This window comes from Pinus tabuliformis, chromosome J (genome assembly GCF_031772625.1).
Source record: "Pinus tabuliformis cultivar Carrire ecotype Pingquan chromosome J, CPIR1, whole genome shotgun sequence".
NCBI lineage: Eukaryota > Viridiplantae > Streptophyta > Pinopsida > Pinales > Pinaceae > Pinus > Pinus tabuliformis.
Genome location: NC_142295.1, coordinates 1,436,855,503 through 1,436,869,953, shown reverse-complemented (window position 1 = coordinate 1,436,869,953; position 14,451 = coordinate 1,436,855,503).

Genomic DNA, 14,451 nt, shown 5'->3' with positions numbered 1-14,451 from the left:
TTACTATCTTATTTAATCTATTGGTTATAGAAAAAGTAGAGAATGCTTTGCACTAATGTTCTACACTTAGCTACTAGTCTAGGGGTTTAGGCGTTTATCCATAGACATTAAAACTTCCCAAAAAAAATTAGTGACTCCACTGGGGAATGAGTATCCATCTTAGTATCTTATCAGCCTCTTAAGACATTTTTACATACTATACTTGTGGTCGTTGATTGAATTTCAGTCTTGTTTTGTTGAAAATTGAGTCAAAACTGTGTCAATTGCCTTCAAAAATGGCTTACTATCACCAGCGCAGCCTAGTGAAGGACATAGTGTGCTGCAATGCACTTCCTGCATAGAGCCAGTGCACTGTAGTGCACTGATTCTCATTATAGCCTACGCTGATCCCTTGAGGGTCAGTTTCCCATCTAGGAGCTGCAGTTTTTGCCAATTTTCTCTTGTTTGAATGATTTGCTGAATGTCAATGATGTCATGTCTCTGAAAATAATTTTTCATCTCCTTAGTTGGCCTTACTTAGACTAGGATTGATAAATGTTTCTTATGTATTTACTTTGTCATTTTCAATCTATATTTGAAAGTTAGTTTTTTTGGTTGATTGATCTTTGTCGAAAGAAAGTGTCGTAAAATCGTCTTTTCCTTCGAAAATTGAATTGTCGTAAAGTCTTCATTCATGAAAGATTGATTGATTGATGTGTGCATATGATTAGTCTTTTCATTGAAAGTGTCGTAAAGTCTTCCTTTCCTTGAGAATAAATTGTCGTAAAACTGTCATTTTTATGAAAAGAGTTTATTGATTGATTGTGCATTAATTTTCCTTTTTGTTCATTCACATTAAGGGAAATCGAAAAGAAATACATGCATGTTGCATTGAAAAATTTTGCGTGTGTTGATAGGAATAGTATAGGGAATTTGCATTTAGATTGTGCTCTTTGCTCTTTGATCAAAAGAAATCTGATTGCTCTTTCCCTAAGTAGCTAGGATTTTCATTGTTAAATTGAATGGAAAAAAAGGCTTATCATGATAGTTGGATTCCTAGGAATTTCAGAATACATCACGTGGTGAACTTGAAAGGCAAATTCCTAAGCAAGATCAACTTAAAATTTATCTGAATTTACCTAATTGAGCATTTTCACTTAACGAAAAACATTTGGAGGTCTAGGCTAGAGATATGTTCTGACGTTGTAAAACAAAGCAGCTGTCGCTAACTTGTTTGCAATAAATCTTGAGTATGATGCCTCATTCAACGTACGTCAGTATGTCATAGCTCATCCACGTACCTTTGGGTATATAGGGCAGTGTTACAATACATAAAGTATATGGGAATGCTCTCACTGTGCAGTTTTGCATTAGACAATGCTTATATGGACTCGGCCTCCGCGTACCTTCGGGTATATATGGGAGGAAAACACTAGGTTTCTATCCATCCTTAGGTAACCGAGTCGGCTGCCTTGCACACTATGATACACTGAACAAAACATTTGGGGAGATTTCCTGCCCGTAATTCTTGGTTCACCGGGAGTTATTCTGCAGTTCATAGTTACTTGGTAATCCTTTTGCCTAGATCATCCCTCTTTTGTTTTGTTATGGTACTTTGATTAAAATAAAATTAATTGAACACGGATAACATCCTCCATGCTCACTCCTTAGTTGATCTTAGGTTGAAACATATGGAAAAAAATTTGGAGTCCACCGATCATGGAATTTCTTTTGATGGGAATCCTAGTCCTTTTCCTTCTTTCATAAATATTGGTGTTCCTTATACGGTTACATTGTCCCTTCCGAGATTTACCATTGGCTTGCCAGTATGATTGTTTTCGACCTCCTTGGTTCAAAATGTCGTGATTTCTCTGCAATCGAGTACTCCTCCAACTAGACAAAATCAACCTCCAGTCGATCCTAAAGTTGACCCTTTTCCTTCTTCCTCCCCTTCTTCCTCTTCACCTGGTGAAAGTATTGGTACTAGTAACCAGGTGGCTAAGAAGAAGAAGAAAGGGAAGAAGAAGAAGAAGCAAATTTAGCAGTGGGGCAACCAGGCAACCATTGCTTTGAATGCAACATATGATGAGAAATCATTTGTCAAGCCTCATAAAGTTCGATATCCATACAAACTTTGTGCGGGAGACCATCTTCTTTGAAATTGTCTAGATATTCCTCATTTCTTAGAAGAATGGTCTTCCCGTTCATAGCATCCTATGTCATCAACTTCTGGAGATCATGCTGGTGACACACTATCAACTAGTGGTAAAGTTCATGGAAAGAAGGGAAAAATCAAGTTTCCCTATAGGTTATGTGAAGGGAATCACCTGATTCACCTTTGTCCCTATCTGGATGAAGCCAAGAAAGTGTTGGATAACCGTCCTGCTTCACTGCAGAGACTTCCATCTGGTTACAGGAAAATCTCCCTAAATCCTTCACTAGTTGATGAATTGGTTGACTCAATTCAACCTTCGGTCAAACCCACTCTCTCTGAAAGTGAATCCTATGAGTCTATACCCGACCCAAATCAATAGGTCGAGGTAACAATTGACCCAATTTCACCTTCAGCTAATCGTACCTTTCCCGAAGAGAGTGAATATGATACCACTCAAGTTTTTTTTTTTTCTTCAGATTCTAATGAGCTTGGGGGCAATCCTCCTGTTTTATCAAGACAGGAGGAAAATCCTCCCACTCTCATAACTCAAGGGGTTAATACTCCCATTTCTATGGTACCTCTTCCAAGTAGTATAGTCACTTCCTTTGATTGGAATCAACTAGCAGGATTATGTCTTCCTTCTTATGTGCCTTTCTAGATCATAGTACAGGTTTGTAATATGATTGTATCTGGCACTATTATATATGAAGGTCCATTAGTGAGTATCCTTTCCTCAACTGCTTGGAAAGCGCTCGGTTCGCCACCAATTGTGCCTATTACCCATAATCTGTTGGGTTTTAATCGAGGAACGAGTCAGCCGTTAGGGATCCTTCCTCAGTTACCTATTACTTTGGGAGGAAAAATCGTTTATCTGAATGTGATGGTAGTCCCAAGCCCTTTAGATTATAATTCACTTCTTGGGTGCGACTATGTTTATGACATGGGAGCTATTGTTTCAACACTCTTTCGAGTTATTTGTTTCTTGCATGAAGGAAAAATTGTCACTGTTGACCAGCTTTCATTTCCCATCTAAATATGGCTTCCAATCAACCATCTTCCCTAAATGGTCCTTTTGTACCAATGGTATCATCCCCGCCACGGGTTAATTATGTGGCAACATGTTCCATACCTACATCAACTGACGATAATTTCAGTGATGTTATACATCATGTACTGGGGGCATTGGAACCAAACCTCTCCTTCATGAACTCTTATGAGTTTGTGATCCAAGGAAGACGAGGATAGTTCCTTGTCTTGTGTCAAACTCGTTAAAAAATCAAACAAGGAAGATGAGGATAGTTCTTTTATTTTGTCAACCTAATTAAAAAATGAAACAAGTCCCAAAGCATAGTTCCTTGTCTTGTGTCAAGCTCGTTAAAAAATGAAACAAGGACTTTAAGCATACTTCCTTGTCTTGTGTCAAGCCCATTAAAAAATGAAACAAGGTCCCAAGTTCCAAGTTGAGTCTTTGAGTAGATCTCGTAAAATCTTAGTCGAATCTTTCACTTGATCTCGTAAACAAATCTTCATTCCATCCACCTGATAGCCATGAGTAGTCTACTTAGGTGAATGTAATGAAGCTTGGGGGTCATGCACCTAGTGGTAAAGTTAAGTTTCCTTGTAGGTTATGTGAAGGGAATCACCACATTCACCTTTGTCCCTATCTAGATGAAGCCAAAAAGGTGTTGGATAACCGTCCTGCTTCACGACAGCGACTTCCATTTGGTTACAGGAGACTCTCCCTTTCATCATGCTGGGGGCATGTAAACCAATCTCAAGTATAGTTTTTCATTTCAAGCTTGTGTAAACATGAAACTGAATTCAAGCATAATTTTTCATTTCAAGCTTGTGTAAACATGAAACTAAATCCAAGCATAGTTCCCTATGGTTCAAGCTTGTCTAAAAATGAACCCATTTCCATTTTTAACCCTCGTGATTTCCATTCTATCAGCCTCTTTTATCAGATGAGCCTTGGTTGTTTTCATCCCATTGCCACCATCTCTTTGGCCAATCATATGCTTTCACTTGGTTGTTTTACCCTTTTTTGAGGAACAATTGGAATGAGTGGTCTTATTAGCCAACCTCTTCACATAAATCAACATGTTTTGAGAAGTTCCAACATCACCGGAACCAGTTAGTACCCTAGACACCACTCATTCCTCAAAGTGGAGTCCTCTTAAACTCTTTTCAGACTCTCTAAATATGAAAAGATTGCTGAGCGCTTGTCCTTTCTAGCTCTTTAATGGATTTAAAATGATATCTCTCTTGTATTACTTTACACTTTTTCGGGCTTGAGAGATTAATTTACGAAAAATAACTTGTGGAGTTTTCCTTTTTTCCCTTTTCAAACTCTCTAAACATGAAAAGGACTGAGTTATCTTTGTCATTAAACTCATTAAAACATCAAATAGCCACAAACTTGTCCATCTAGACATGACCGAGTTTCACCTTCGCTAGACTTGTTAAAAAATCAAATAGCGATGGATTCACCTAAAGGGTGGAATTATACAACAAGAATATGTTATCCTCATCAAGCTTGATAAAAATAAAGAGGTACTAGTCAGCAATGACTGGGGAAAATGGAAAAAGGGGAGAACACTTTATGGTAGCAAGTCGCTCTTGAATATGACACTTTCACTTCATCACCGTGACTATGTGGGTTGGGTCATTCAGCTTGATGGTTATCACACCGTTGGTCTATCATACCATCCATTACTTTGTTTTGGGTAAATGCTACCAATTCATTTTAGTGTCGCTGACATGTTCAAGAGAAGTCATTCAGTTCAAATTTCATCCTTTACAATACCATAAACCTTCATTTTCATGACCGCCATTCCTAAACCTTCCATCGTCAGTCGATTTTCATCTCCAAAATCATTTAGCTCGTTTCATGTCTTTGATGTGGGATACATCAAGGCCCTCCCACGATGAGTTGCTTCCTGTCAACATCAATACATTATCCAAGAAGTTGACTTCGAAACACCCCTTTAGTACCTTGCTGCTTGCATACATCAATGGTAGGTTTCTCGCTTTCGGCGATAGGTTGACATCATTGGCCTTTGACTGAAAGAATTTGTATGGTGTTCGACATCAAATCATTTATTCACACCATGCAAAATGTACTATAGTACCTTGAGGGTCATTATCATTATTGGTGATTCCTCTCGCGTTTGTTAACGACTTACATAATTGGTTGGTAATCGTATGATGTCTTCCCATGTTCGACTTCAGATCATCTATTCACATGGTTATACTTGTACTTGAGCGAAAGATTGAATGAGATTGAAGACCTCGGATCTAGTTTCATCCATCCGAGCTGCGATATTTTCAGGAGTACTAAATCAAATGTACATTGGCCTTACATTCATGGTCATCTTTTCATGGGTCTATATCTGTAGATGACTATATTTGTACATGTAATGAAAGTTTATAAGCTGAGTATGGGTATGCCTTCCCTTAGCAAATTCATGAGAAAAAAATCAAATTATCATGATATATGTATTGTAATTCATGCAGGTCACCTTCCACCTCGAAACCTCCTCTCCACATAGTAAAGTATTTCACTCAACATACATATTTACAACTTCATGCTTCACGGGGCAACTGTTATAGATCCACTTGGGCACATGAACCCCAACTTATAGATTAGTACTATTAGGGCCCATCAAACCCTAATTCAGTTGTTACATGCCCTAATGAAGTCAACCATCAGAATTCCTCCTTCCCAAGGGATTCCATGATTGAAATCATCCAAAAAATGCCTCTAAGAAGATCAGTGCATACAGGCCTTTATCAGGGTGCATTGCAGTCCAGCCCAATACATTGCCAGGGTGCATTGCAACGCATTTGAGTCCTCTTTGGCCTATGCTGGGCAAATTTGAGTGAAATATACATTGGGGTTTGCAATATTCTTATCCATAGAATTCTTATAGAAGTTTCCCAAGGCTATCCACTCCATTGGGCTTGAAATTGGATGAGGGAGGAAGTTAAGGAACATCAATCCCTTTATCCCTTCCTCCATGGAACTAAATCCTCAGTTTGGGAGGGCATTTGTTGTCACCATTTATAGCATAAATTTCTTCATTCACCTATAAAATACCACTCATCTAAGTGATCAGGGGTTAGAAATCATTGAATTATAGGGAGATGCTATTAGTATGAGACTTGAGTTGGTTTCAAGTATTGTAATGATGTCAAAATGTCTTGCTTGTTATGAGGAGAGGATGGGATTGAACTAGATTAGTGGCACTGAATCAAGCAAATTGGGTTGTAACTCTTCCTTTTACTAATAAAGTGTTCAAAGCTTTTTCCATGTGTTTGTATTGTTTATTGATACTTTCATATGTGTATTATGCACTTGATTCCATTTTATGTTTAATCAATAGATCATTATCATATGCTTTGATTAGTTTTTGTCTTCTGTCTATGTGCATGTACTTTTCAAGTGGATTAAGTATGGAAAGGAGCGAGAAAATTGGTCAAGGGACTAAAGGAGTAAGAGAAAGCTTCAGGTAGGCTTCTTTACTGTCTTATTTAATCTATTGGTTATAGAAAAAGTAGAGATGATTTGCACTGTTGTTCTAGACTTAGCTACTAGTCTAGGGGTTTAGGCATTTATCCATAGACACTAAAAATTCCCAAAACAATACATCCACACACAATGTACGACACCACAAAATGCATACACATATACCTGATATACAACACAACTCATACATCTATATCGGATGTATAACACCACACAATAAATGCACCTACACAATGCACACACATAGTACCACATGCCCTCAACACAACATGTATGACATGCACACAATACCACACTTGCACCAATACCATATGTATAACATGTACACAGTTCCGTCTGTACACAATACAACTTATACACCACATCACCTACACAACATGTACACATCATCACATGTACACGACACCACCCGCACAACATGTACACAATGTCACATGTACACTACACCACTTGTACAATGTGTACACAATACCACATGTACACAGTACCACACACATGACATGTACACAACACCACATGCACACAACACCACTTGTGCAATCATGCACACCACACCATATGTAACACCACATGTACAACATGCACACAACATCACTTGTACATTGCATTACATTTCCAACATGTACATAGCATCATCTGTACACAACACTACATATCCAACATGTGCACAACACCATATGCACACAACACCACATATCCATCATGCACACAGTACAATGTGTACATAATACCACATATCCAACATGTACATAACACCATCTATACCCAACATCAAATATGTAACATTCATACCAACTATTTATACTACTCCTTGTACATAACATTACATAATCAACATGTACACACACTAAATATACACCACATCATAGCACACAACATCACAGGTGCAACAAGTAAAACATATATGACATATGCATTCGTACCACACATCTAAAACCACACTGACTCTTTACCAAGAAACCTTGCTTCGAGTGCCTTATCCATGCTTTCCCTAGCATGCCGTAGACCACATTGCTTTCACTTTGCTGATGTATCCTTCGGTATAACCTGTCCATAACATAGGGATAGGAATAATACAAGCATACAATATAAATTCATATTCACATGATACTGACCTCATATGTTTGTCATGACTACTCTTCCCACTTGATTCCTCATATACCAGGAACCTCTTCATGTCATTTGCCTGCGTAATCAATCATTCCTCCACAAGAATGATTCCTGATGATCCTATCAGACAATGAAATTGATACATGTACACATACATACATCCTAAAATAATAATGATCTCAGCAGTCAACGTCATACATACATACATATGTACATATAAACATTAGGATAAAATAATCACGATTCATGATCACCCTGTCATACATGACATACATACATGCCTACATGTATACATATATAAAAATCAACATAATCATGATCACAACAAAATTGGCAGATATTATAAGGTCAAGGTTAAGAGAAATTCCTTTATTCATGCAACACATGTGAAATATTGAGAATAACAGTCCCAACATAGCCAAGGCATTCGATACCTCAGATCCATTTACTTTAACTTTTCTTGATTACCTTTCCCATGACTGTTCTATCATCTTCCATTTACCATAATGGACCCAACTAGTCTAACCGACTGTCATAGTCTTACCTTCCGTTGCGCTTACTCATGCACTGAGCTTCATCTAAATCTTACATTAACTTTTGGGTACCACAAAACTCTCCCATAGCACCATTAACTTTCCTCTTTCCCAAGCAATTCCCAAGACTGAAAACATAGAAGGAAAGACAAGAAACAACCAAGAGAAAACCATGAAAACCAATAGGAACACGACTTCGTAAACACAGTGTTATGGCCATACACTAGACATAAACAAAGCAACAAGTCAAGCACAACAATTAATGAAAGACCAAAAGAAAAAGACTAACAACAAACACCATGACTCAATCCCCATGGTTCCCAAGAAACACTTGACCTGAGCCTTCTTCGAGATTTCATGGAAACCTTTCTTTCCATGCAACTCCTTGCATCATGCTATCATTAACACATAACTATCAGTGCATAAATAAATATAACAATACATCAGTTACCTCACCTTGTTGTGTCAAGCATGTTGCTTGCAAATCAACACATCCATACCATCTCTTAAGGAACTCCAATTCCCTTGACAGATCCTCCTGCAAATAGAGACTGGTTAATATACCTGTCATACATGTTCATGACTATAGCACATATTCACATAATGTTAGAAAAAATCAAGGTTAAGGAGACTTCCTCTATGCAAAGCACTCATTCACTTGGAATTAGGGTTTCCAAACATAGACAAAAGAATTCTTGCCCAATTCCTTTCTTTTATCTTTTTTTTGACCTTGTTGCAATCGAGGCTTACTATGTACCATCACATCACCTAACTATTAGTTATATAAACACATATGTTGGGTTGTGTTATATTCTTTCCACGACTAGCCCACGTAGTTAACTAGGGGGTTAGGAGGGGGGCAGATCCCCTCCTTCGTTGTGCTGATTGTGCAGTGGGGGGAGTCATAGGGGTGTAGGTAACCCCACTCTATGGGGTCCGGGGCAGTGTCCCAAAAAATTTTGGTTTTGGACCCTATGTTAGGTTGGGCATACCCACCTATGGTTTTGTGCATGATTTTCACACATGTTTTTGGATGCGATGGTTTTCAGTCTATGGTATTGGATGCTTCGACATGTATAAATATGTATTATAACATTGAAATGAAAATAATGAAAAATCAAGTTGGTTGTCCCGGCTTTGGGATCTAGGGGAAAATATCTATGTGTAGGTATTTTAATTGTTATGCTCTCACATTTTTTATTTTCTGTGTTTTATAATTCGTATGCAGGTAATTTCCGTATGGAGTTAAAACCTACATTTGGTATCAGAGCTGTTTTGGCTTCAAGGGGACGTCTTTGTTGCTGAGGGGTTTCGCTCGAGCCTGTGGTAAACCCTGTTCAGTGGGAGATTTGTGAGATCAATTTTGGTGGTGAAAGAAGATGGCGAGCAGTGGAAAGATAGAGATCGAGAAATTTAATGGTCAGAGTTTTGAGTTGTGGAAACTCAAGATGGAGGATCTGTTGGTGTATAAAGATCAGTGGATCGCGGTAGATCCAGGTACTAAACCAAAGAGAGTGTCCGATGAAGAATGGAAGAAGTTGGATTGGAAGGCAAAGAGCACAATACGATTGTGTGTCTTAGATTCAATATTGTTGAATGTATCAGGGGAAGCTATGGCGAAGGCTTTATGGGATAAGTTAGGGACTTTGTACCAATCTATGTATCTGGTGAATAAACTGTTCCTACGGAAAAAGCTATATAACCTGAGGATGAAAGATGGAGGCTTGGTGACAGAGCATCTAAATGCATTTAATACTGTGGTAAGTTAGTTAGCATCTGTTGATATTAAAATTTCAAATGAAGATAAGTGAATTAGTTTGTTGTGTTCTCTACCAGATTCATGGGATAGTCTGGTTATTGAAATAGGTAGCAATACAACTGCCTTGTAGTATGATGAAATAGTATCATCCTTACTGACAGAGGAGATGAGACGAAAAAATATGGAGAGCCAGAATGGTGATGCCTTGTCTATACGAGGATGGTCCCAGAACAGAAACAAAAATAAGTCATCGAGTGGAAGATATAAATCTAGAGGGATATCTAAATCTCTAGGAAAACCTGTAAAGGTGGTGTGTTGGAAATGAGGAAAGGAAGGGCACTACAAAAGGGACTATAAATCTAAAGCTCCTGATAAAGGAAAGGGATCTGATGATGCTCCTTCTACAGAGGTGAAAACCACCTCAGATGAATGTGGGGATGTGTACTTGTCTTCTTCAAGTACACATGTAGATCATGAGGCATGGTTGACTGACTCAAGTGCATCATTTCACTTCGCTCCCCATAGAGAGTGGTTTGGCGAGTATGAGAAATACGATGGTGGTGATGTCTTCTTAGGGGATGATGGAAGGTTAGAATCATTGGTCATGGAAAAGTAAAGTTGAAGTTGTAAGGTGGAAGGGTTAGAACACTTTCAAGTGTTCTACATATTCCTGCTATTATCACAAAACCAGATCCTGATAGGCTGCTAACCAGGAAGACCTTGTGTAACTCTTTCAAACCAACTTTTGGCTGAGGCTTAGCCTCCTCAACCTGAGAGGGATCTTTCATAGGGTTAAAGATTTTTGGTAAAGATTAGATGGCTAACTCTGTGAAACAAGTGAAGTAATGTGAATGGTTGAACACAATTAGTAAACATCCATTGGGCTTATGGAGTCAAGAAATGCTTCAGTCTGACAATAATATTAACTTTGCATGGAAGTCAGGGCATTTGGAATTCAACATATCAGTAAGACATCATAAATATGTAGGAATACACAGTCTACAAATACATGAAGGAAGTTAGAGCATTGACAATGAGTTCTAAGTAATCATGCATTCATATTATTGCAAGAAATGAAAAGAGGACAACCATAGGACAATTAAAACATTGAACACTTTCTGAATCTTGAGAAGCAAAGCCAAATCACTGTATTATTTTAAAACATAGTCTTACAAAATAACATAGTATGAGTGTTCTTTGAAAAATTTCCAACCCCAGGTGCATTACATCTCCCGTCATATATAGAGTTTTCTTACAAGTTTGAATTCCTTCCTCCACCAAGAGGGGAATTCAAATTTATCTGGACCTAACACCTATTGAACTTTAAACAAACTATTAATTACAACTGACTATAAACTGATAGTCTTAGAGACCTAATTTGACTAGGAGTCTAACTCCTTATCTATGCTAGCAACAACCTTAACTATGAAAAAAAACTCGTTCTTTGACATCTGTCCCTCTTCATCTTTGGCTTGAGTGATGACTTTAAACTTCATGCTGGCCTTTGATTGCTTGTCCATTAACTGTCACTGGATACTAGGAAAACTGCCCCTGTTTTTTTTGCTTTGGTCTCCAAAGTGGTTCCTCGAATTCTGATAACCATTTTATCCCTTTTAATAACATGTGATGCCTTGAATTATACCAAAGGTCCTTCTCATATACTCGTGCTAAGACAAAACCCCTTAGATGCTGGTTGAAGCATGACAACTGTCTGAGCTACGAAATGACTGTTGTTTTCGTAGCGTAGAGTTTGGAGTTATTAAATGCCTCTCATTCTTTGAATTTTCCTTTGCCTAGTATTAAAAATTTTTGAGGTGGCCCCTTTGTATCTTCTGCAACAACATTCTTTCATAATGATTCCCCCTTTTTATTTCAAAATTGATTCAAAAAAAAAACTGGCAGCTTCAGTGGTTTTGTAGTGCGCTACGAAATTATTGTGTGAGTTAAAAACATAGTTTTTGTCATTCTTGGGATTTTTAATGGCTTCTCCATATGCAAATGGGCCAAAAAAAACTGACATTGTCCATCCAAAAATAATCTTCAATCTTCAAAAAGTAAGTTTCGCATCAAAATTGTGTCAAAATTTCTTCACTTACTGTCAAGTTCATTTATGCTGAGACTGTTCTTCTGGTTCATTCAGTTGAATCTTCAAATATTCAATCTATCTTTTCATCATTCAGATTTTAGTTCTTAATTTTTCATTGACCCTTCTGATATATCTTGCCTCTTTTATTGCAGGGATGGTCCAAGTGAAATATTGGTGATAACTGCACACTGCTTCATATCTTGGAACTTTTCCATCTTCCCAACTGGCTATCACTCTTTTGAATTTTGGTTTTTCAACTACATGTTTCCTTGCCCTTTCCTTGAGTTGGGCAATCTCAAGATTGGTAGACATCAATTTCTTTTTGATCTCCTCAAAGCTATCTTCCTTATGAGTGATAACTGTCTTGCTTTTTTCATCTTTGTGCAATAGTGATGATTGTATTGATGGAACCATCGACTCTTCAAAGAATTCTGCAACCTCCCCTGTCTCACTTGCTTCTTGCTCTGCCTCTTGTATTCTTCTTAAATGTCTATTCATAGGTCTTCTTGGCTTGAACAAAAAATTTGATACCTGGTCATCAAATTGAAGCTTTTTAGAAGTTTTAACTCTTTTTGTTTTGTTCTTACCTGCTTCAAGTAAATTTGCTTGGACCAGAGGATTTTCTTCTATATCGATAGCTTGGAGGATATCGTTCAAACTTCCCTTTGAAGTTGGGCTTTCATCAGCAATCATAGTCTTCCCCTTTTCCTTATCTAATTGACTTCTTGTTACTCTTCTTTGGACAATTTTATCAGCAGACTGCTCTTTTACCACTCATTGATCTGAACCTTCTTCCTCTGTGACTGTTGAGGGGTGTCTTGAACTATTATTGGTGTCATAGGCTCCTTCACCTGCTTTCTAGCTTTCAATTTCACAAACCTAGTTGATCTTGTTTCCTCCTGATGACTTACTACTGGTGAAGAAATCTCCTTAGCATTAGGACTAAGTCCTGTTTCTGTTTTAAAGCCTATCATAAACAAGAAAGCAGACCATTCTCTTCCAATCTTCTAAAGCTCATGTAAAACAATCAACTTGATCAACCCATGATGGAATAAGGAGGTTTCACAAGCTTCTTTCTTCAATTGAACCTTATCAGACATTTTGCCTAAGCTACGAAACAGATAAAAAGGTAAATCAAGAGATATTTTTCCAGTGAAATGTAAGAGGAGCTTAAAATGGTAAGAGTACACCTTATGATATCTTCCCTCACAAGTAAAATATCTTTGGATGCATGTTAGCAAGTTGGCATATGAATCCTTAACATAGCTTCTGGGCACTGATTTGGTTAAGTCTGAGCCTATGAATTCTGGCTTCACAAATTCTTGACAGGGTGCCATTTCGAATTTAAAGTTCTTGAACCATCTTCCTTGGCCTCTTGGTATCTCGGTGACTGGAGATATGACATCAGGAGAAATTGGAATTTCTAGCACTCCAACTCTTGAATTCAAACCAATGAAATTGAAAGCAAAATTTTTGGTTACTTGAACATGACCACCTTGAAGTTTTTCGCAGAATATCCAACAACCCACCTATTTGAATGCATGTTCAACCTCTCTGCTTCTCATGAGCACATCTAAACCTTCAGGCTCAGCTCTAAGACACTGACCTGATTTATGACTTTCCCTTTCTTCAGACATGTCTATGAAATCTTTGCAAGGAAACTTGAAGATAAACCCACACTGTATTGGTTTGAACACTACCTCGCTTGAATTTGAAACTAAGAACTGCCTCACTTGAGCCTTCAAAAATTTCTATGAGTGCTGTCCTTAAGCTTGCCAATTGAAAAACCAAGACTAACTCACCTCACCTTACTTTTATGAAATTTGAAAGAATGCATACAAGACATCTAACAAATCTAATGATGAAAATGAATGGCTACTTGTGATAAGCATGGTTCAAGGACTTACACATGGTGATGAAATATTAACAGATTTTGATGGAAAAGACAACTAGACAAGATCTGGCATGAATCCCCGATTTCCTAGCGCAGTCAGTGCAAATTCTGTGTTTTGCGCTACGAAAAATCCTAACTATGAATCCCCGATTACTTAGCGCATATAGTGTATTTTCTGAGTTTTGTGCTATGAAAACTCTTAGGCAATTTCGTAGCACATGTAAATTTTGAAACAACCTTAACACATGACACCTTGAAAAAAGTGGGATCAATGGTGGGTAAAACAAGATTGTTGACCTTATTTGATAATGGGAACATGACTCCACTCTACGACTTAGACCCTAAAACAAAACATAAAAATGACTTGACCATGTCTAACACAAAAACTTTGGAACCATGGAGGTTGT